This window comes from Cebus imitator, unplaced genomic scaffold (assembly GCF_001604975.1).
Source record: "Cebus imitator isolate Cc_AM_T3 unplaced genomic scaffold, Cebus_imitator-1.0 Scaffold197, whole genome shotgun sequence".
Taxonomy (NCBI): domain Eukaryota; kingdom Metazoa; phylum Chordata; class Mammalia; order Primates; family Cebidae; genus Cebus; species Cebus imitator.
Window position 1 is genome coordinate 3,805,950 of NW_016107512.1, and position 22,539 is coordinate 3,828,488.

General features: G+C 35.1%; 1 protein-coding gene and 1 pseudogene across 3 annotated transcripts in view; both read right to left on the minus strand.

Moving 5' to 3' along the window:
• Positions 1-22,539, minus strand: part of SUPT3H (SPT3 homolog, SAGA and STAGA complex component) — a 336,984-nt gene that overhangs the window by 257,029 nt on the left and 57,416 nt on the right. For 2 of the 3 annotated variants that reach the window (XM_017547453.2, XM_037745359.1), the window contains exons 1-2: positions 13,673-13,691; positions 11,150-11,234 (exon numbers count right to left, since the gene is read on the minus strand). The gene's annotated coding sequence lies outside the window, so the exon portion shown is untranslated. Of the gene's footprint in view, positions 1-11,149; positions 11,235-13,672; positions 13,692-22,539 lie in introns of those variants that run through there. The other variant, XM_037745360.1, reaches the window with a different exon arrangement.
• The window catches only part of LOC108317056, a 170,250-nt pseudogene that overhangs the window by 47,422 nt on the left and 100,289 nt on the right, over positions 1-22,539 (minus strand).

Here is a 22,539-nt window from a genome sequence, read left to right on the forward strand (position 1 = left end):
GCCATTGCACTCCAGCCTGGGTAACAAGAGCGAAACTCCGTCTCAAAAAAAAAAAAAAAAAAAAAACAAAAAAAAAAAAAAAAAAAAAGACAATAGTATTTATTGATGCATGAGGTAGTAATATATGAGAGAAAATAAGCCTAGTTTAAGTAGAAGACATTAGGAGCAATCAATTACAAACAGTGCTATACAGAAATAATCAGGAAGTTTTCCATAATACATATTCATAAGAAGAAAAATAAAGTAATCACCAACACAAAATGTTCTATTTTGAACCACTCTGTATGCATATGTGAGCATACATGTGTGTTTTCCCCAAAGCAGGTGTGTTTTCAGTCTGTTTATGCTCAATGTGTGCTTAATTTACTCCACAGTAACAACAGACAAAAAGGCCAAGAATTTTTTCCCAGATGGTATTTGTGGACTCCTTCATATCCCATTCATGTAAACACAGAGTGTGTTCCGGTTTGCTGAGCTACATATACATGCCCTGGCTTAGTACAAATTATGAATGTTTAGTTAGCAAGAAGGCTGTTTTCATCCTATGATTCATTAGGTCCCCATGGTACCTCTGCTTCCTTTATTTTATGCAATCACAAATTATATGAGTTTGTCCTATTTTGATAACCTTTATAATTGAAGTTCTACACAGGAAACTTACCACTATTTTAAAACACACCCATAAACCATTACTGAGGTGGCGTAAGTGACAGCCTCACAAACTGGTGATGAGGACTGAACAGAGCTTTGCATGAACTGCTTCTACCAGCAAAAATAAAAAGCATTACAGGAGGGAGGGGGGAATTCAGTACATTCTAATCCAGATGGGGGATTAAGCCATAACTTAATATAAATTTGTTTTTTATTACTTTTCATAATTAAGGAGAATTAGCTAACCATGAGAAATTGGTTCTGATATGAAAACATAGTATAACCAAGTGAACAGCTTACCAGTGACTGGTAGACTCATACAGTGAAAATCTAGTATGATTTTTAAATGGAATGGTAGATAATTATATCCTATGCATAAAATGTGAGATTCTTTTGATATTTAACTTTGAACAGAGAAATGAAAGCAGCTATATAGCCATCTGAAATCACTAGTTTTTGAACTTGAAAGAGATACTGACAGCATCATAACAGCAACTCAAACATAATTTTCACTTGGCACAAATATCTACTTACTTCAAATCTGATTTAACTCAACCTGGAAAGTAAGGGATAAGGAAGCTTAGGAAATGAAAAAGTTTGCATCTCTCCAGTAAATGTGAAATTCTTGGAAATTTTGTAATCCATTTCTCATCTCAATCATGCCATTAAATACCCCCACTATTAGTAAAAATAGCAACTATTTATTACTACTGTTACCAGCAACCTAGAGAAGGGATGTTATGTTCCAGGAATTTCATTAAGTCCTTTATATATATTTAATCTTTATGATTCTTTATAACTACAATAGAAAAAAAGTACATATTATCATTGCAACATAACAAAATAAGGAAACTAAGAGTTTGAAACCTTTCTCTAGTGACAATTTCTAATTTGTATTGCATTGAAGTTAGTAAGAAGACTGTTTCCATCCTACGATTCATTATGTCCCCATGGCACCTCATAAAAAATCACCAATATTTAATCATTTATAACCTGTAAAATGTCAATTTCATTTTGTTCAAACTTACATAAAAGTTGGTTTAAATAATTTCTAAAGTGTAATTCAGCTTTAAAATTCTATGACTTTATTGTTCTAATCTATTCTTGAAGGAGTAAAATCAAAAGCTTCATATAGATTTTAGATGACATATTTTATTATTTAACATAGTTTATAATCTACATGCCAAACTTCAGAGAAGAACAATCAACTCAGGCCTAAGCCATTCACAACTTAATAAGTGGAATAGAGCGGAAGAAGGGGAAATTATTTAAAATGAAGCCTAGGCCTAGGTGAAGTATTGGTTAAGAGTTAAGGATCAGATGAGAGAATATAGATTCCATATTGGAGATAAAAGGTCAAAGAAAGAGGAGACAAAAAAAGTAGTTAAGTAAAAACTTCTAAATTCAGCTTATTGCCAGTCTTACTGTAGAATTCCCCAAATGAAACAATATGTACTCATTGCCAAAATGATCAAAAAAATGTCCATCATCATTGGCAGTTGATATTCAACAAAATATCAACAGTAGATATTCAACAAAATATCAACAGTAGATATTCAATAAAGATCTGTGTTAGCTAAGGGAGGTTTTTGTATTGTTTTGTTTTGTTTGCTTATTTTTTGTTGTTTTGAGATTGAGGTGTACTCTGTCAGTAAGCTGGAATGCAGTGGCACAATCTTGGCTCACTGCAACCTCCGCCTCCCAGGTCCAGGCAATTCTCCTGCCTCAGCCTCCTGAGTAGCTGGAACTACAGGTACGCACCACCACATCCAGCTAATTTTTCTATTTTTAGTGGAGACAGGGTTTCACCATATTGGCCAGGATGGTTTCAATCTCTTGATCTCGTGATCTGCTCGCCTTGGCCTCCCAAAGTGCTGGGATTACAAGCATGAGCCACTGCGCCCAGGGGAGGTATATTTTTTTTTAAAAGACTCAAAGTAAATCGTAATAAGCCTTGTCAAAAACACGGCTTTACCTACTTTGAGGCGCTATACTCAATCCTGATATGTATCTATCAGTAGAGAATAGCTAGAAACAGTCCATCGTCCCAAAACAAAATTTTGAGGAGCCGAAAGGACTAACTGACATAACTGATCCTGAAAAAAAAAATGCTCTAGGACAAAAGGAGTGTATGTAGTACAATATATGTCAGACATCAATCTTGTGGAACTTGTTATCCTATATGTAGTGAAATGATGAAAAGATAACACTGATCAAAGACGGACTTCAAAAATTCTTGACTGACAGAAATCTACAATACACAAATGATCAAAAAGGAACTGCTCTGGTTGAATTTGGGGTGGGGATCTCAGATCTCAGAGCCCCACCTTCTCTTCCTCAAACATGAGGTGTCCCTGAACATTCTTTTGAACACTGGTGTTTCATGGACTATGCTGATTTGAAAGCCACTGCTTTAGTCAAGAAGTTTGCTATAGGACACAAGTGTCATGCCAAGCTGTGAGTTTTCTGGCTTCCCAGTAAGAGAGAGAAGTCCACACCCTGCAAGAGCAGTGATGATGGCTCACAATTAGTTGAGCTGCCACAGAAGCAAAGGCAGAGAGAAGAGATGTGGCAAGAGAAGGGGGACAGCCCACCTAGCTTAAGAAGGGCCGGTACAAGGCAATCCTACACAGGCTGTGAGAGGCTCCTAGTTACTTGCTGGTTTGTGAGAAATTTAATTTTGGCCACACCAAGTCCTGCCACTGACATCTCAAAGAGATCCACTGTCATGATTACAGGTGACTCTAGCCACAATGGGTCCCCAGAGTTTCCTGCTATGCAAATACAAATACTGATGAAGATAATATAGCTATTCTTCTATAAAGCAGTAAACTAGTGTTTCTTCTATCTCTAATAATAAAAATGTATATGCTGTACAAAAAAGGCATATACAGATTTTTATAAATTGAAAGTCTCCCTTTGTATCTTCCCTCCAAACTTGCTCTGTTCTTAGAAAGACCTATCATTAACAGGGACATTAATTTCAAACTGGATAAAGACACTTATGAAAAAACTGGACTGCAAGGTCATCCATTTCAGTATTCTTGCAGAAAAATCATGAAATTTCAGGCTGGGTCTGACAGGATTGTGGTGGTCCTGTCTCCCATCTCAACAGCTACCATTGCCTCCAGATGCTCTAAAGATGGTGGCCTCTCTGGGTTCTCAAGCCTACAACAGGCAGACCTGGGAGGGGGACTTTCCTGTTCTGTGCCAGGAATGTCTTGCAATCTATATACATTAAATAGCCAAAGCAAAAAGCAGGAAGGAATGCAAAATTTGTGCCAGGCCATTCACAGTGTTTTGCTTATACCCTGGGGACCACAAACATTTCAAGAAGACAGAAGGATGCCAAACCTGCAGCAAACTGAAGCATGTCTGTTAGGCCTAAATTTTAGACCTAGAGCATGGTCTGCCCATCCAGGTTCAAGATGCGGAATTATCTTCTGAAGGTGATGTGGCAAAGTCAGATGTCAAAAAAGAGTACTACATGTAGAATATGAGAGACAGGGAATTCTAGCTCTGATGGAACATGATCAGTTTGCCTGCTGGGGAAAAAGCCACACTGACCAGTGGCATGCTATTCAATCCGGCTTGGACCACATCCTACTACCAAAGGAGTAAGCCCCAAGTTTGCTCCTTCTGGGTGAAAGGTGAGGGTAAGGAGAGGAATGTCCATGCAGACATAAGAAGTTTACAGATCCAGATGATCCCCTTGGCAATCAGAATATTACACAAAAATATTACGGAATATGATCCAGGAACAGATCTAAGCATCTAAAGTAGGCTTCAATCAGGTCCCATCTGGATCCATCAGAGGACAAGGTTATCCTCACTGTATGTGGCAGTCTGGGTAATACCATTTCTGAGACAGATCTAAGACATCATCACTACCAGTCTGGAGAGATACAGAAGATTACTGTTGTTCAGAGAGAGCAGCGTGCTTTCATCCAGGTTTCCACAGGGCAGACTGCAGACGTGGCTGCTGAGAAGTCCTTTAATAAGTCGACTGTCAATGGCTGTAGATGCAACATAAAATGGGGAAGATCCCAAGCATCCAGAGGAAAAGAAAAAAAGGACAGATCGCAGACTCTGGGATCCAGCTAGTGCCTATTCCAGCACTGCCACAAGCTCTTCCTCCTCCCACAGCAGCAGATGATGCACCTGTCAACTACTTCAATCTGCCCCCATATGGTTCTCCAGCTGTGGTGAACACAGCCCAGCCACCAGACCCTCATCTTCCCCACCCCAAACCCCAGGATTTGAGCCACACGTATTCACACCAATGGGACCACCCCTTCCTTTCATGAGGACTCCAGGATTAATCTACTATCTTTCTCAGGACCCTCAGAGGATGGGAGCTCATGCTAGAAAAAAATGGCAACCCCCAGCACACTATCAACACTCTGGGGCTCTACTGAAGAAAGAGCGCTTAAAAATTCCAATCAATGAATCTTGGAATCAATGTTTTTCTTTAAAAAAAAAAAAAACATAGTGCAAATGGAATAAAACATGTTTCTATGTCACATTTTGGGTCAACAGTTTATAACCTCTATTCTAAGGCTTCCTTTCCTCAATTCAACTTAATATATGATGAATCCTATGAAAGATTTACCATTTATTATAGATATGAATAAACAAATACATGAAGAATTCCAGCCCAGACAACGTATCTCTTCTCAAAACCCTTATCTCACTCTGGAAATCAGCATTACCACTTACCATAATATTTTAAAATTACCTTCTATGTGTTTATGTCCCTGACAAAATGTAAACTCTTATTCTTCTGTATATCACTATAACCAGAACTACATTAGTGTCAATAAATAAGAGTGCTAAACAAAATGATTAAAACATGAAAAGAAATGCCTAATAATTTATTAAAGCAGAAAAGCATTCAAAACAGTAAATGACAATCTGAAAAAGAAATGAAATGATGACTTCATCTATACTTTTGTTTTCAGGATAATTTAAAAAATTTAACTTTGATGTGCAAAGAACACCTGAGGGCCATTTACATATCATTTTAGATTGTGTGGCTAAACGCTTAGCCAGATAGGGATTCCCATATAGCAGAACAAACAAATAAAGACAATAATATTCCTTGGGGAATGGTGAGTCTCTTCAATAAAAGGTGCTGGAAAAACTGGATATCTATATGCAGAAAAACAAACTAGACCCCTGCCTCTCATCATTCGCAAAAATCAACTCAAAACGGATTAAAGACTTAAAATCTAAGACCCAAAACTATGAAGTTCTAGAAGAAAGCATATGGGAAACGCTTCAGGACACCGTTCTGGGAAAATCCTTTATGAAATGGACCTTGAAAGTACAGGCAACAAAATCAAAAATAGACAAATGGATTTATATTAAACTAATCATCTTCTACACAAAATCAAAATCAAGAGTTAAAAGACAACCTGCAAGATGGGAGAAATACTAAAAATAGAATTACCATATGATCTAGCAATCCCAATACTGGGTCCATACACAAAGAAAAATAGTATGCTGAAGATATACCTGCATTCACATGTTTATTCCAGCAATACTTACAATAGCCAAGACATGAAATCAACTGCAGTGTCCATCAACAGATGAATGAGTATCAAAAATGTGGTATATATTCACAAAGAAATATGATTTCACCGTAATAAGGAAATTCTGTCATTTGTGGCAACATAAAAGAGCTTAAAGGACATTATATTAAGAGAAATAAGCCAGGCACATATTTTTATGAGATCAACTTTTTTATCTTCCATATATCAGTGAAAACATGCGGTATTTACCTATAAATAGAATAGTGGCTACTAGAGGCGAGGAAAGGGAAGTGGGGAATTATAGCCAAAGAGTTGCTCACAGATAAACAGGTAGTTAGGAGAAATCAGTTCTAGTGTTCCATAGCACTATATGGTGACTATGATAGCAAGAATTTATTGTATATATCCAAATAGCTAGAGGAGTAGATTTTGAATATTCTCAACACAAAGAAATCATAGATGTTTAAGGTAATGGATATGCTAAATACCCTAATATGATCATTACACATTGTATACATATATCAAAGTATCACACTATACCCCCAAAATATGTAAAATTATGTGTTTATTAAAAATGATAATAAAAGCAAAAATAAACCTGGCAGTTTCATTTTTATTTTCTACTCATCCTCTGTATTGAAGCCAAAGGGAGTATGAATCTAGCAATGCTTACCAAGCACAGACAATAAGAATTAAATGAGAAGTCTTCTCCTTCTGTGACAAACAATGGGGACCTCATGGTGGCAGAGGGTGGTTAAGGTAGAAAAGTTTGACAATGGGTAGAAAGAGAGAATTTTTGGGGGAGTGATGAAACTGTTCTGAATCAATTTTGGTTGTGGTTATAAGACTGCACATTTGACAAAACATAAAAAAACTGATAAAACAAAACATGGATTTTTTTCCTATGTAATTTTAACAATAAATTTAAAAATTTAGAAAATATAATGTATACTAATTACTTAATATTGTACAGTAAGGGAGTATCAACACTTAAAAAACAATTTGCCCATATTTTTCCCTTTCTTCTTAAAAGTTCAAATGTGCAAGTTTCAGAGAGACACAAAAGGGGAAAAGCCAGAAAAAAACAGGAAAAAACAGCAGCAGAAAGCAGTAAGAATTAAGGAGAGAGGGGAGCTGCTGTCTACAATATGGGAGAGTGAACATTTTATGTCCAGGCAAGTTACCTGCCAGCTAAAACAAAAACAACAAAAAGTCTTCAGAAGAGTCACAATAGTGTATTATATAAAATATCCACTTTTAAAAACACAAATATTAGACGTGAAAAAAAAAACAAAACCCCAGAAGAATGACATCTGGCCAGGTGTGGTGGCTCACGCCTGTAATCCCAGCACTTTGGGAGGCCGAGGCAGGCAGATCACAAGGTCAGGAGATCGAGACCATCCTGGCTAGCCAGGTGAAACCCCATCTCTACTAATGATACAAAAAATCAGCTGGGTGTGGTGGCATGTGCCTCTAGTCCCAGCACAGGAGAATCGCTTGAACCCAGGAGGGAGAGGCTGCAGTGAGCAGAGATCACACCACTGCACTCTAGCCTCGGTGACAGAGCAAGACTCTGTCTCAAACAAACAAACAAAAAAAGAATGACGCCTATTAAGTAAAAAGCAGAGTCAATATAAATGGCTTCCAACGTGGTATAGTTACTGAACTTAGACTATAAATACTTCAACAAAGCTGTTGTAAAAATACTGATTGGGTGTGGTGGCTCATGCCTGTAATCCCAGCATTTTGGGATGTCAAGGCAAGCAGATCACCTGAGGTCAAGTTTTCAACACCAGCCTGGCCAATATGTGGAAACCTCATCTCTACTAAAAACACAAAAAATTAGCTGGGCGTGGTGGCGTACCTGTGATCTCAGCTATTCAGGGGGCTCAGACAGGAGAATCACTTGAACCTCAAAGACAGAGGCTGCAGTGAGCTGAGATCGTGTCACTGCACTCCAGCCTGGGCAACAGAGTGACCCCCTCTCAAAAAAAAAAAAATGTTGAAAGAATTACAGGAAAAAAATTGGTCTTAATAGGTAGACGGATAAAGAACTACAAGGGGATTTAAATGAAGAGCACAAAACACACACATATAATTTATAATGACTGCATAATATTCCATGGTTAAAAAGAACTGACTTTTTAAAAATAACTATTCTCTATAATTCTTCCTTTCCTCTGAAGAACCCACTCTGACACATGCCTGGATATTGTAAAGGTAACAAAACAAGGTTTATGTCTAGCTGGTATATCATTCAATGTAATATTTAGTGGAATCTGGACAGGATGAATCTCATAAATAGGCATCAAAATTACCATTCAAATATTAAATGGGTAAGGAGAGGTAAGCATCTATTGTAATAAGAGGATCTCTCATTATAAGTAGACGCACATACTATTTCTTGTTTATACTAGTGTAGCAGTCATCAAATAATGTTTCAAGTTCTGTATTTAAAATGGAATATAAGAGTACATATCCATAATTCGAAAGGAGTTTAGGCTCAGTAAAACACATTTTCAAACAGATACTACAATAGAAAATACTATGGGCTAAACTGAAAATCACATTAGCACTGACTAAACAGCGTATTACAGATGGCAGAAAAAAAATAGTAAAGTTAAAGATAGATCAATAGGAATTACCAAAGTCAAATAAAACAAAACAATAGAAGGAAAAGGGGCAGAAAGTTTGGAGAAACACTAAAGGCCTTGAGAGCCTTGTGAAACAATGTCAAATGGTAAAACTTATGGCTGAAAACTTCCACAAATTGATACCTAGTGTCAACAAGAAAAACAAACTTGCAAGGAAGATAATGATTTAAAAAATCAGTCCTAGAGACAGCAAACTACTCAAAGCCAAAGATAAGGACAATATCTTGAGAGCAGCCAGGAAAAAACTACATGTTACACACAGGGAAAGAAATGAATAACAGTTACATTGTTGTCAGAAATTAATGCAGGCCAGAAATTATTAGAATGACATATTCAAAAAGCTGCAAGGAAAAGATTATCAATCTAGAGTTCCACGTAGGGAAGAACATACTTAAAGAACAAAGATAAAGATATGTTCAGATGAAAAAAATTTAAGACTTCATCATTAGCAAAGCTGTACTACAAAAAAAAGTTACAAGGCTTCTTCAGGCTGAGGGAAATGACTGAAATGGCAACAAAAATCTGTGAGAATGAAGAATGAGCATGGGAAATGGTAAATATGTGGGTAAATACAAAATAGGACATATGCTTCCTTTTTTTTTTGTCTTCGTTCCTTAAAAGCATTTGGCTTTAAAGGAAAAGTTACAACACTGTAATATAAAATTAACATACATAGATTTAATACGAATAACAATACCACTAAATAGTAAATATCTGGTGTCCTTATAAGACAGGAGGACATGTAAACAAGGGGAGAGGGCTATGTAGATAAAAAGAATAGTCAATCTAATATCCTACATTCAGTATTTAAAAACTGTTGTACCATTTCATTCTAGCTTGCATGTTTTCTGATAAGAATTCCACTATCTTTCAAATCATACTTCCCCTATAATAATAAACCTGTCAGGCTTTAAAATTTGTATTATGCTATTACTGTTCAGCAGTTTGAACATGCATTTCTTTGGATTTGTTCTAAGTGGAGTTCACTCATCTTGAACCTGTAGATTTATGTATTTCATTAAACTTTTTAATGTTTTCAGCTGTTAGTCACAGAAAAAAATCCATTGACGATAGCAACAAAGATGGAATACTTAAAAACAAACTTAACAAGAAGTGTGTGAAGCTAAAAGAAAAATGTTAAAACAAAACTTAAAAGACACAAAAGTAGTTTCAAACAAATGTAGATATACCATATTCATAGAATGATTCAAGATTTTAATAAAGATGCAGTTCTCCTTAACTTATAAAATCTTGTAATCTCAATAAACATACCAATGAAAATTTATTATTAGCTAGACAAGTTGCTACTAATATCCATGAGGAACATTAAACATACATGAATAGCCAGGAAAACACTGGAAAAAAAAAAAAAAGACTACCAAGAAGTTTAGCCCTAACAATCATTAAAATATGCTATAAAACCTGTAATAACACCATACTAGGATATACATATAGTAAACCATTAGTATAACATATACAACGAGAAACAGATACCAATATATATGTAAATTTAGTATATTATAAAGAATGCATTTCAAATCACTAAGGAAAAGATAAATTTTGAAATACATGGTGATGGTAAAATTGGGTTCCCATTTGGAAAAAGATAAAATTAGATCCATATCTCACAAAATAACAAGAATAAACAACAAATATATTAATGATCTAAAAGTAAAAATGAAATCATACAAGAACTAGAAGGTAATATGAATGAATTTCTCTTTAAACGTGGTATAGGCATACCTCAGAGATACTATAAGTTCAGTTACAGACCACTGTAATAAAGTGCAGTCAGACAAATTTTTTTAATTTTTAACTTTTAATTTTTGTGGGTACAGAGTAGGTATACAAATTTTGGGGTTACTCAGTGCATATAAAAGCTATGTTTACACTATACTATAGTCGATTGTCAAATGGCATTATGTCTAAAACATAATGTACACACCTTAATTTAAAAATACTTCATTGTTACAAAATGCTAACAACCATCTGAGCCTTCAGTGAGTCCTAATCTTTTTGCTGTGATGATGATAGCTGCTGACTGCCCAGGGGAACAAGGGTTTGTTTTAGATGACGCAAATTTTCTGTATCATGGTTGTGCTATAAGTTAATATTATAACATCAAATGCCGAGGCTCAGCAAATTTTGCATTAAACTAGTAAATTTTGTTACATATAAATTATACTTTAATAATGCTGACAAAAAAGAATTCAAGATGTAAATAAAATATTTTTTTAAAGTGTTGGGTTACAATCCTAATAAAAGAATGCAGAGAATAGATACTGAATCAAATTAAATTAATGTTCTTACCAGATTAATTAACTGAGTGTGTACCACATCTTCAACCAAAACTGCTGTTTCATGAAGAGGCCTTCTAGCATCACCTAAAGAATACCTGCAAAACAATTTTAAACCCATCAATATTAAGGACTATAAGAAAGGCAAAAAGTGAAAGATATTTATTACATGAATCACTTTAGTAAGGAGAATATAAATTATTCTCTCAAATGTCTGAATGGATGTGCAATTTTCTCTAGACAAAGAAAATGAGATCTTGGCCAGGCGTGGTGGCTCATGCCTTTAATCCCAGCACTTTGGGAAGCCGGGGAGGAGAATCACTTGAGCCCAGGAGTTTGTGACCAGCCCGCACAACATGGTGAAACTCCACCTCTACAAAAAATACTAAAATTAGCCGGAAGCAGTGGCATGTGCCTATAGTCCCAGCCACTTGGGAGGTTGAGGTGGGAGGATGGCTTGACCCCAGGACACAGAAGTTGCAGTGAGCCAAGGTCATGTCACTGCGCTCCATCATGGGCAGCAGAGTCAGACCCTGTTTATAATAAAGAAAAAAGAAAAGAAAATCTTTCCTACTCAAGTTGCAAAGTCCGAAGAAAAGGACAGTGTTATCTATGCTCTTTCTGGATTTGCACAGTATTTTTTAAAGGGAATTTACTGTCTAAGAATGCAAAATATTAACAACTACTTCACAACACTGGCAGCCAGCAAATCATTAACCACATCCCAATTACCAATACAAAAGCTAGTAAGAGCCACATAGAAAGTTATAAAAGTGTATGATGTAATCAGCTTTGAAAATTAATAAGAAAAATTTAGGTAAATATCATTGAATAGGACTTGTAATTACATAAAAGCAGATTTTCAAGACTGGATTACAAGGCTGGCCTTAAAAGCCCCCTTTTTAAAACTTAAAAGTAGACTGGATATTCAAAGAATACCTTCTTGGTAAAAAACACTTGAAAATGTACAATAACATATTAAAAACCTATATTTAAAGTATGCTTTAAAAAGCAGTAGAGAAGACAAAACCGAAGTCAGACAAGATGAAAAGACATTTCTATAAGATAATAGAGCACTGAACCACCAACATTTATTCTGAAGGCACCTACCTAACGACAGTAACCTAGAGTCTGTCTTGAACTAGTAGAGAATTCAAGGTATAGAAAAGAATTTGAGGCCACAAGAAAGGTAGGAAATCAGTTTGAGAATCCAATATAGCATCAAGAAACCTAACGTTCAGTGACGGTGATATCCTCGATGTGTGAACTAGGAAAATATCCATTCCAGAGTATGCACTTCGCATACCTTACCCAAAGTTTTGAGTGGGAGAGGAGGAAAAAAAGGAAAAAAATCTTCCTTAGGAATTGTTAACCATAAATTCACTTCCATGATGCTAGAATATCTGCTGCCCACACAGCCTTAAAAGAAGGCCATGCATTGGACACAGGGAGGGGAGCACTACACACTGGGGTCAGTTGAAGGGAAACAGGGGAGGGACGGTGGGGGGTGGGGAGAGATAGCAAGGGGAGAGATGCCAGATGTAGGTGATGGGGAGGAAGGCAGTAAATCACACTGTCACGTGTGTACCTATGCAACAATCTTGCATGTTCTTCACATGTACCCCAAAACCTAAAATGCAATAAAATAAATAAATGGAAAAAAAAAAAAAGAAGGCCATGCATTAATTTAAAGTGATTTATATTGATAGTATCCACAGGTACCTTGTAGAAACAAACGCAACTCATTTCTTGAAGAACATATTTCAAACAAATAACTGAAAGAATTCTCATGGATGACATATCAAGGATCACAAATTCAAAATCAAAACACTACATGTACCAGGAATCAAGTCATCATGAATGACAGTGAGCAGGACCAACAAACTGCAGAATCAGACCTACAAAGCCTATACATACCTGAATAATCAAAGTATGAAACAAACAAGGGCATTCAGAAGGTGAAGTTACACTCTTTATTCTGCATACTTATACTGAGATCCAGGAGGATGAATGCTGAACAAAACCACTGGATACTGTTTTAAAAAGCCACTAGAATTTGTGACTAACCCTGTTAACTTTTTTGTGTTATGTATATACCTAATACTCTCTAAAATTAGGGGAGATCCTTTAAATAGACACCTATCAAAATACACAATAAATGTCTATAGTCATTTTGCTCTCAAAAAAACAACAGAACCCCTTTTCAGTGGTTTCTAACATCAGGTTGGAAAAAAAAAAAGGACAAAAATTTCTTAAAAACAAAGGAGCTTACTTATTTTGAGCCTACATGTGACATCTTTGGTTAGTAATCTATGCTAAGATGATACCCAAATATAACTCTTTTAATCTCTATAAATTCTAAAGCATCATTTCATTTGCCAAAATCTTTTGCTAACCTCTGGATTCTATGTAAATGCATGTGTTTGATTATGTATCCATTGACCCATCCTCCTCACATATACATATCCCCAACTGTGAAAATCAATCAACTCCAAACTCTTTTTAATGGCATAAACTATAAGCGGAAAAGAAATACCTTTTGAGCAAGTATATGCAATGTGTGTGCATATCTGTGTGTGTATTTCTTTCTTTTCAAGTTATACAAATGTATATAACAAAAACATAGCATAAAACAAACACAAAAGAGAAATGTCAAAGGAGGTAAAAATAAAACCAACAGTATTTTAAAAATATATTTATTAGCATTAGAAAATCTTTTTGCATTCGCTAACATATATACATACATTGTTATCAGCATGACCAACCAACCTAGTTTGCCTGGGATTGAGGGGTCTTCCAAAATATTCTGTACCAAGTAAATCAGCCTAATTAGTATTAGAAAGTCATGGCATACTTACCACCAAAAATAATAATAATAATAATAATAAGCCAGAAAACAGTCTCATTTGTTAAGGGAATGAATTAACAATAAAGAAAACTTATATGCTTGCTTTCAAACAATTACCCTTGTTATTTCAGTTCTAAAGTCTCAAAACAGAAACAGCATATGGGACATTTATTCCTTCATCTGAAGATAATGTTCTTCCATACTCTGATGTTGAGGATGAAGTTCATGAGAGTCAGTGGATAAGTAGGTGCCCAGCTGACATCTCATTGTAGTCATGGCCCCTACTCAGAGAAACAAATAGTACCAAAAATGATCAGCCAGAGATTTGAGCCCAGAAAAACAGATGAAGTTCACAGGGCCTGTATCCAACTAAAAAGATTACAATAGTCCTGCTAGAAGTCACACTATATTCTGGACATCAGCTACAAAGAAAGAACAGTTGGAAACCATGCAAATATCCTGGATGTTAGAAGATCTGATTCTAGTTCCCACTCTCCTACTAAGAAGTATTGCAATGATCAGGTGACTTCTCCTGGCACCTTAGTTTCTCAACAGTAAAAGGAGGGGACTAGATTAGATAATTTTAAAGATACCTTTCAGAAACTTGATTTTGAATCAAATATATCTGATTCAATTATAATCCTTAAATCTGAAAGACTGTGTCTTCAAGAATGGCGCAACACTGTTAACGAAAAAATTAAATCAGAGTAAACCGTGGAGAAATCATGAAATTAAGAAAAAGAAAACGTGTTAAAAATGAGTAACAGAATGATATAAATAAAATAATTGAAGGAAGGAAAATAAGGCTACAGTTTATCCCAGGCCTTATATGTAGAAATATTTTCCAAGAAACATGTCACTGTCCATTAAAAAAAAAATGGAGGGGTATTGAACATATTACAGAATTTTACATTATTCATTTTCAGTATATTTAACAGGTCTACCTTTGAGTCTGAAATATTTGTGTTTAAATTTTCAAGCCCTAATTAAGAACAGAGTGGAATGACTAAGTTTTTAAGAGGGGAAGGACTGATTAAGCTTTAATTAAAGAGATTATGAAAAAAGAAGCAAATGGAATAAGTTTGGTGATGATCTGTGAGAGAGCCTGCTGGGCCAGTCATCAAGCACACAAGGCCTACAAGCAGATCTGCTCATAAAGCATCTAGAAACCAAACATCAAGAAAGGACAAAGAGATGCTTCTTTGCTGCCATGTGTACATCTTCTTGGAAGCTGAGTTGCTTTCAATACTTGCCACTGGCTACAGACTCTAATGTGGTTAAATCATTCTGGATATTGTGGTTAAGTAATTGCTGTGGTGGGAGCTAGTTACCTTTTTTTTTTTAATTTAGCTCTGATTTTTTTGGATGTTTTCCTACCTCAGGTAATTGACATTACTTTGGAATGGACACTGTGTGACCATTGGTTAGTGTAAAAAGGATCTGGGTAACTTGCTTTCCCCAAAAGGAGTTTTTTCCCCCCTCAAAGCATTTTTTTATTATACTTTTATAGACTAGGTATTACTATAATACCCAAGAAATTCTCCTAAATGGAATTAGAGTGAATAGCAGGCTACAGCACTACCGTATACTCCAGTCAGTTAACCTAATACTGGATGATATATGTAAAAACAGACATTATACTGTTTACGTCTTTCTTACCCAATATTTGTTGATACTGACTTGCCCACTATCCAAAGTCGGGAATAAAAGTGCAGAAATTTAGCCGTGATGAGTCATTTAATAATATTGGAAAGCTATAAACACTACAAATTAGCCTTGCTCTTCAAATTTTAACGGTTTTGACTTTCACAACTCTACGATTTTATCCACCTGTTTTCAAAGGGAGAAACGAATTCTATTAACAATAGCTCTGAGAAAGCCCAAGTGATAGGTAAATCAAAGTACCAAATAAGGCCAGGCGTGGTGGCTCAAGCCTGTAATCCATGCCTTTTGGGAGGCCAACGCAGGTGGATCACCCGAGGTCAGGAGTTGGAGACCAGACTGGTCAACATGGTGAAACCCCGTCTCTACTAAAAACACAAAATTAGCTGGGCGTGGTAGCACAGAGGTTGAGGCAGGATTGTCGCCTGAACCCGGGAGGCAGAGGTTGCAGTGAGCCGAGATTGCACCGCTGCACTCCAGCCTGGGCAACAGAGCAAGATTCCATCTTAAAAAAAAAAAAAGTCAAACATCTAAGACAACAGATTTCTTAGCAGTATGATTTTTCTTATTGCTTGCTTGATTTCTCAACATCCATTTTCCCATTTCCCTTCTGATAGTAAACATTCATATATTTTAACTGAACTTTCAGAAAACTTTTAGATTTTATAAAACACCGTGAAATCAATATAAACATGTGAAGATGTAAAAAAGCAAAATTCTTATTTATGATGTAAAATAAATAATGCTGATGTAAAAAAATACAGATATACATATGTGTTTCAAATAAAAGGTAAGAGAGTATAAAATTTTGAAAAGGTAAATACTTATTACCTATAGGTATTGATCACTCAATCATCAAATATTGACTGATTGCCTGGTATGTGCCTGGCACTGCTCTGGTTGCTTGGAACATATCGGTGAAGAAAACAGACAAAAAATAAGTAGAGTTTACATTCCAGTGAGGAAAGGATACACCAAACAATATAACTAATAAATTACTAAATAAATAATTTATATATTAGAAAGATGACAGAAAAAAACGTAGAACAGAATCAGGAGATGTAAAGTATGGAACGCGGGCAGTGTGAAATAGTAAAACATATATTTATTAAGATCTGATTTGTGAAAGAAATAGCTTTTAAGAAATGGAAAAGAAAAATATACATTGGAAAATTTTATAAAAACTAAGACTAACATAAGAAAGCTCATCCATAATTGTTTATAAGGTAGCTCATAAAAGAAAACTCATCTCCAGTGCATGAAAATGTGCATCTGGGAAAGTTTACAAAACTAGTAGAATATCTTTATGAATTTCCTCTAACAATTCACAGGACATTTTTCCTCATATATCCTATGTTTCTAAGAAGCAAATATTCCCATCTTCAAACTCTTAGTAGACAGCAGCATAAAATGAATTGTTATAAACCCTCCCTATTTGAGGAATAGGAAATATGTACAGCAATCATTGAATGTTAGGTCAAAAAAGAATCTAAAAGATTATGCAGTCCATTCATTTTGTTTTAAACAGATGGAAAATGAAAGTCCAACAGGTTAAATAGTCATCTCAAGGTCACAAGTCCAGTTAGAAGCAAAAGCTAGGACTTTTGCTTCCAATCTCTGAACTCAATGCTTCCTGAAAATTCTTCCAGATCTCGTTGTACAACACCATGCTAAACAAGTATCTATTAAGCCTCCAAAACATTTAATGTACTTTACTATCTTATTTTGACCGAAATTTAGCCAAAAAACTAACTTCCTATAACACTGAAAATAGATACACTATAATAACAGCAACAACTTATAGTCATAGAGAACTTTTCTCACCTATCATTTAAAACAAACTGTAAAGCATGCCAAAAGGAAAGTTTCTCCCATATTACATGAACTCGGAAAGAGAGAGATTCAAGAAAGTCAAAAGATTTACCCAGAGACTCAGCAACAGTAAGTGTCAGAATTACTTGGTATGAGATAGTCATATAGAGATAAGAGATTTTCATACTATCAGATCTTTAGAAAATTGTCAATACAAAATGGATATAAATGTGACATAATGTAACACATTTTTCACACTGACAGTATCCAGAAAAAAAAAGTATTTTATAGTTAAATGAGCTTGGAAAATGACATATTTTATTCTCTAGATTTGCAATGCATGTTACCATATTAGCTACTCTGAGAGGTTCTGCAGAAAAGAAACTTTTGATTTTAAATGTATTTATTGGTTATGGAATCCTTTTCTAAGCCCATATAGTTTTATAGCATTGAAAAAAAAAATTAGGAAACACTGACTTAATCAAGCAAACAAAACAACGTCCAAGATAACTTAAGGACTTTCGTGAGAGATTCCAAATAAAATGCAGCCTAAGATGTTAGAACTTCAACACCAAGTTCTTCAGTTTTTAACAATAAGATGATGATGGTGGTTTCTGAAGATGTTAGAACTTCAAAGTCAAGTTCTTCAGTTTTTAACAATGAGATGATAATGGCAAGCACTGTGAGTTTTTTAAAAATTTACTTATTCATATTTATTGAATACTGGGTCCACATCATATCAGGAACTGAGTATCATACTAACTGAGAATTTTTAAAGTTTCCACAAACTTAAAAGACATGACTGATTTTCTGTAGCCATGGTAATAAACAGCCACCAGAACTAAGAACAGACTCATTCCAATAAACACACACCTGAGTGCCAACCAATCAACAGCATTCTCATCTCTCTTTTATAGATGATGTCAACTCCAGAACACCGCCAATCTCTGAACTCAATGCTTCCTGAAAACTCAACAGAAAGTCAGCAGCCTTCCTTACTAAGAAACTGTGCTTGACCAGCATGTATCCCTCCTTTGTGATAAGAAGCAATAAATCTGGTTTTCTTTTTATTTCAGATACTGAATGACAGGCTTATTTTTCACAGCATTTGACAAAGTTTGCTCTCACAAACCTGTCAGCCTAACCTCCCTTCCTCTCCTCCTTCTCACGTTTTATTTTGAAAGATTTCTAACCAACAGAAAAGCTGAAATAACAGTGCAATGAACACCTATAAATCTTTCACCTAGAATCACCAATTGTTAACATTTTGGCACAATTGTGCACATGTTCTCTCTCTCTCTAAAAAATTATACACACATACTCTTTTATCTTTATCTGTATTAATTTTTCTTTAAACACTAAGTATGTATTAAGAGACAGGCATACTTACATGTATTATGTCATTTAAACCTCTTAAAGACTCTGCAACACTATCACTAAGCCTGTCCCTCTGCATCTTGAAGAGTATTTCTTCTAGTAAGTGAAATTCTGGGTCTTTAATAATTTCTATATAGTGGGATTAGCTTTGTCCCCTGGAGCTAGATGAAATGACAAATCCTTTTACATAACAGGTCTTCAAAAATATAAAGAAAGCTTACTTTAAAGGTCTGGTTTCGTTTTGTTTTTGCTAAACAGCATTTGTTTTAAGCAGCTTTATTATCATTTACATACTGCAAAATTCAGTTGTTTAAAAGTGTACCATTCAATGACTTTTAGTAAATTTACAGGATTTTACCATCATCACCACAATGTACTTTGAAAACATTTCCATCATTCCAAAACAATGTCTCATGCCCATTTACAGTCACTCCCATTTCCCATCCTCAGCCAAAGGCAACCACTGATCTACTTGAAGAAACCATGCATCCCCTCTAGTCTTATTCAAGGTTAAAGACTTCCTATTTCTTATAATATCAGTCTCAGTGTAAATGGTGTATCTTTGAAAAGACTTTGCAAAACTACGACCGCTTTCAGTTCTTACTTGAATAGGAGTAGTTCGGCATTTATTTGATTTATATATTGGGGTCCAACCCAAGCTTTCATTTAAAAAAAAAGTTATAAAACTTTTAGTAAACAAACCAAATGAATGCAAACCTCTAAGTGTTGAACAAGTCATAGGCCAATTATAAAGCCCTGTAGCAAAGAGATATCCTTGAAACAACAGATCCAGTAATCAATACTTTATGGGCTGGGAAGAGCTGAACCAGCTTTCGAGCTTTCTTTGGAATATAACTCTCCATCTCATCCAGCAGAACATCAGAAAAGATGACGTCAAACATCTCATTGAAATGTTTACTGTCCAACAACTTTCTAATGAAAGCGAAATTATTTTATTCCGATACAAAGTATGAGCTCATGCAAGTTCCTAGTAATTATAGATTCCAAAATTTTTCTTGAGATTAATGTCAAGTTCACCAGGGTATAATGGCTAGAATCTTCTTCACCCAACATTTAAAAAAATAAAGCAAACTCATGCCACAACCATAACTGAATTACACTTCCTTACACAGCATTCTAGAAAAACCACCTGGCAATAATTAATACCACTACCGTATATCATCTCTTTGCTAATGTAGTTGTATTTGCAAAATCTAATTTGTCACCAAAAACAATGTTTGGTCTCATAGAATATAATACTGAATGAGTAAAACCATAATTTTTAAAATATGGAAATAATGCAGTTGTTGTATTTCTAATTAAGCAACTTGAAAATTTTGTAAGTATCTGTGACTGCCAATAGGAAAATACATAATATATTCCAGTCGTACTACATAATATATTCCATTAGTTCCTTCACAAAGGGCTTTTGTTTGAATCAGGAAGCATGTAAGACAATTTTTTATCATGATCAGTCACTTTTAAGAAAAGTAAGGAAAAGTTTATCTTTAGTCTCAACAATACTGTATTCCTCAAATAAAAATGAAATTTAGTATATCTAGAAGAAATGTATTTTCAGTTCGTTCTCTAGAACAGGGATAAAAAAGTGATGACATGAGAAAGGTGTTAAGATGCAATTCTACTGAGAATAAACATATAGCAAATATTAAATGATCTTTCAGTTTTACTTTAGTTTACAGTCTATAACTTAAAATACTGGCATGCATAAATAACCCTTTATAGATATTTATATACATTTTTAGCACTAAAACTCACATGAATTTTTAAATTTTACTTTGAAAGCTCAGTATGTACTTGTAAAAGCTTATAATGAACATATAAAGTCTTTATGTATACTAAAAATACTAGCGAAAACATACATCTATGTACCTACCAGCTACCAGCCTATACACTATTAAGTGTGCTCATAGGTACTAGCTCTGTGGTAGCAAATAAAAATATTAACAGGCAATACCAGGCAATTAGTTATTTATAAGTTAATATAAATAAAACAGTAGTTAAGACCCTAGCTTAGAGCCTTCACAGAATTCTACAACTTTCAAACTCCTCTGTTTATAATATAAAAGTCTTTGAAATCTGGCTTCTTTCTGGTTCCGGCCTTATTTCTAGCCATGCACCGTTTGTTCCTGATGTATCAAACTTCCTATGGATAGCTGACCATACGATAGGTTTCATGTCTTCTCACTTTTTTACATATTTCCTCTGTCAAATAAGTCTTTGTTTCTTCTTCCATTCAGCCAATGCCTTCAAAACTTAGTTCAAGGAGTACGACCGTTGGGAAATTTTCCCTAATAGTCATTTGCTCCTCTACAGCATACTGCACTGATCGCCCTAACCCACCTTTCACCTCATGCTATATCCATTCCCATTGCCACGTAACTTTAAGTTGCCTTGCACTATAACCCTGAGCTCAACCCTGTTATGTTCTTTGCCCAGTGGGATATTATCAGCAGGCTGAAGCTAAGAAGTACTTAAGCATTTCAACTTATGCTCTTGCACTCTGGCACTGTCACGAAAGTATGACCAGGCTAATCTGCTAGAAAATTAGAGACACATGAAGCAGAGCTCAGTCACCCCAGTCATCCCAGTTGAGTCATCCTAGATCAGCTGGCAGTCAGCTGACCCTCAGATAGATAACAGAGCCCAGCTGAGATTCCTGGGGTTGCCTCATCTACTGTCCTAGACATACGATCATAAATGCTGAGGTTTTACAATGTTTTGTTATGCAGTATGATTGGGGCAATAAATAACGAAGCCCAGTCCTAGATGCTTCCATAGCACTCTGTTCACAACCTCCTCATAGTATAGTTACATAGTTACACGGTCACAGAGTTACATAGTCATACTTTTACATTAACTAATTTGTCTCTATTTTCCCCTATGCATGTAGAGGGAAAAAAATCACCTCTTATTTAAATCTGTGTTCTCAGCAACTAACAAGATGCCCAGTTGCATGTGGGCACTCAAAAATTCATGTGATCTGTGGGCATAATGTTAACAGAAAAGAGTCAGTAACTGCAGCACTTTGGGCCAAATACAGAGTGGAATTAGGTGATGCAGTAAAAGATGCCAGGGCAGAGAATCAAAGGGTATATTCCTAGAAAACTTAAGATTTTCACATGTTGAAGGAAAAATGTTCAAAATTTCATTAAACTTGGTATGCATCTAGAGCCAAGTAAAAAATACTCATAAAGGAACCAGATTAATGATTTATTTTTTAAAGGCAGCAAATACTTTATAAAAAGAAAAAGAAAAAAAAATCAATCAATCTGAAAAGACATAGAATTTAGAATCCCATTTAACAATGATAGATATGACAAAAAGGACAATGAGTAGAGTATATCCATAGAACATACTGAGGACTTACTGTTTGCTAGACACCACTAAACTGATTTAAATGTCAAAATGACTCTATAAGATAAGTACTATTATTATTGCCACTTGTAGACTTGAAGAGCTTAACTAGATTACTCAAAGAATATATTTAATAAGTGGCAGAAATTAGATTCCACCTCACACCAGTCTGACTGCAAACTCTAAAAAAATAAAATAAAAATAAAACCTCAGACTGCTCTATGATATTGTCTTTTATAGAAACAGAAGAGACTTTGGAAGTAATTTATTTCAGTTTCTGCCACAATAAAAAAAAATGTTAAAAGTGAAAAGACTATTTAGGCTGGGCA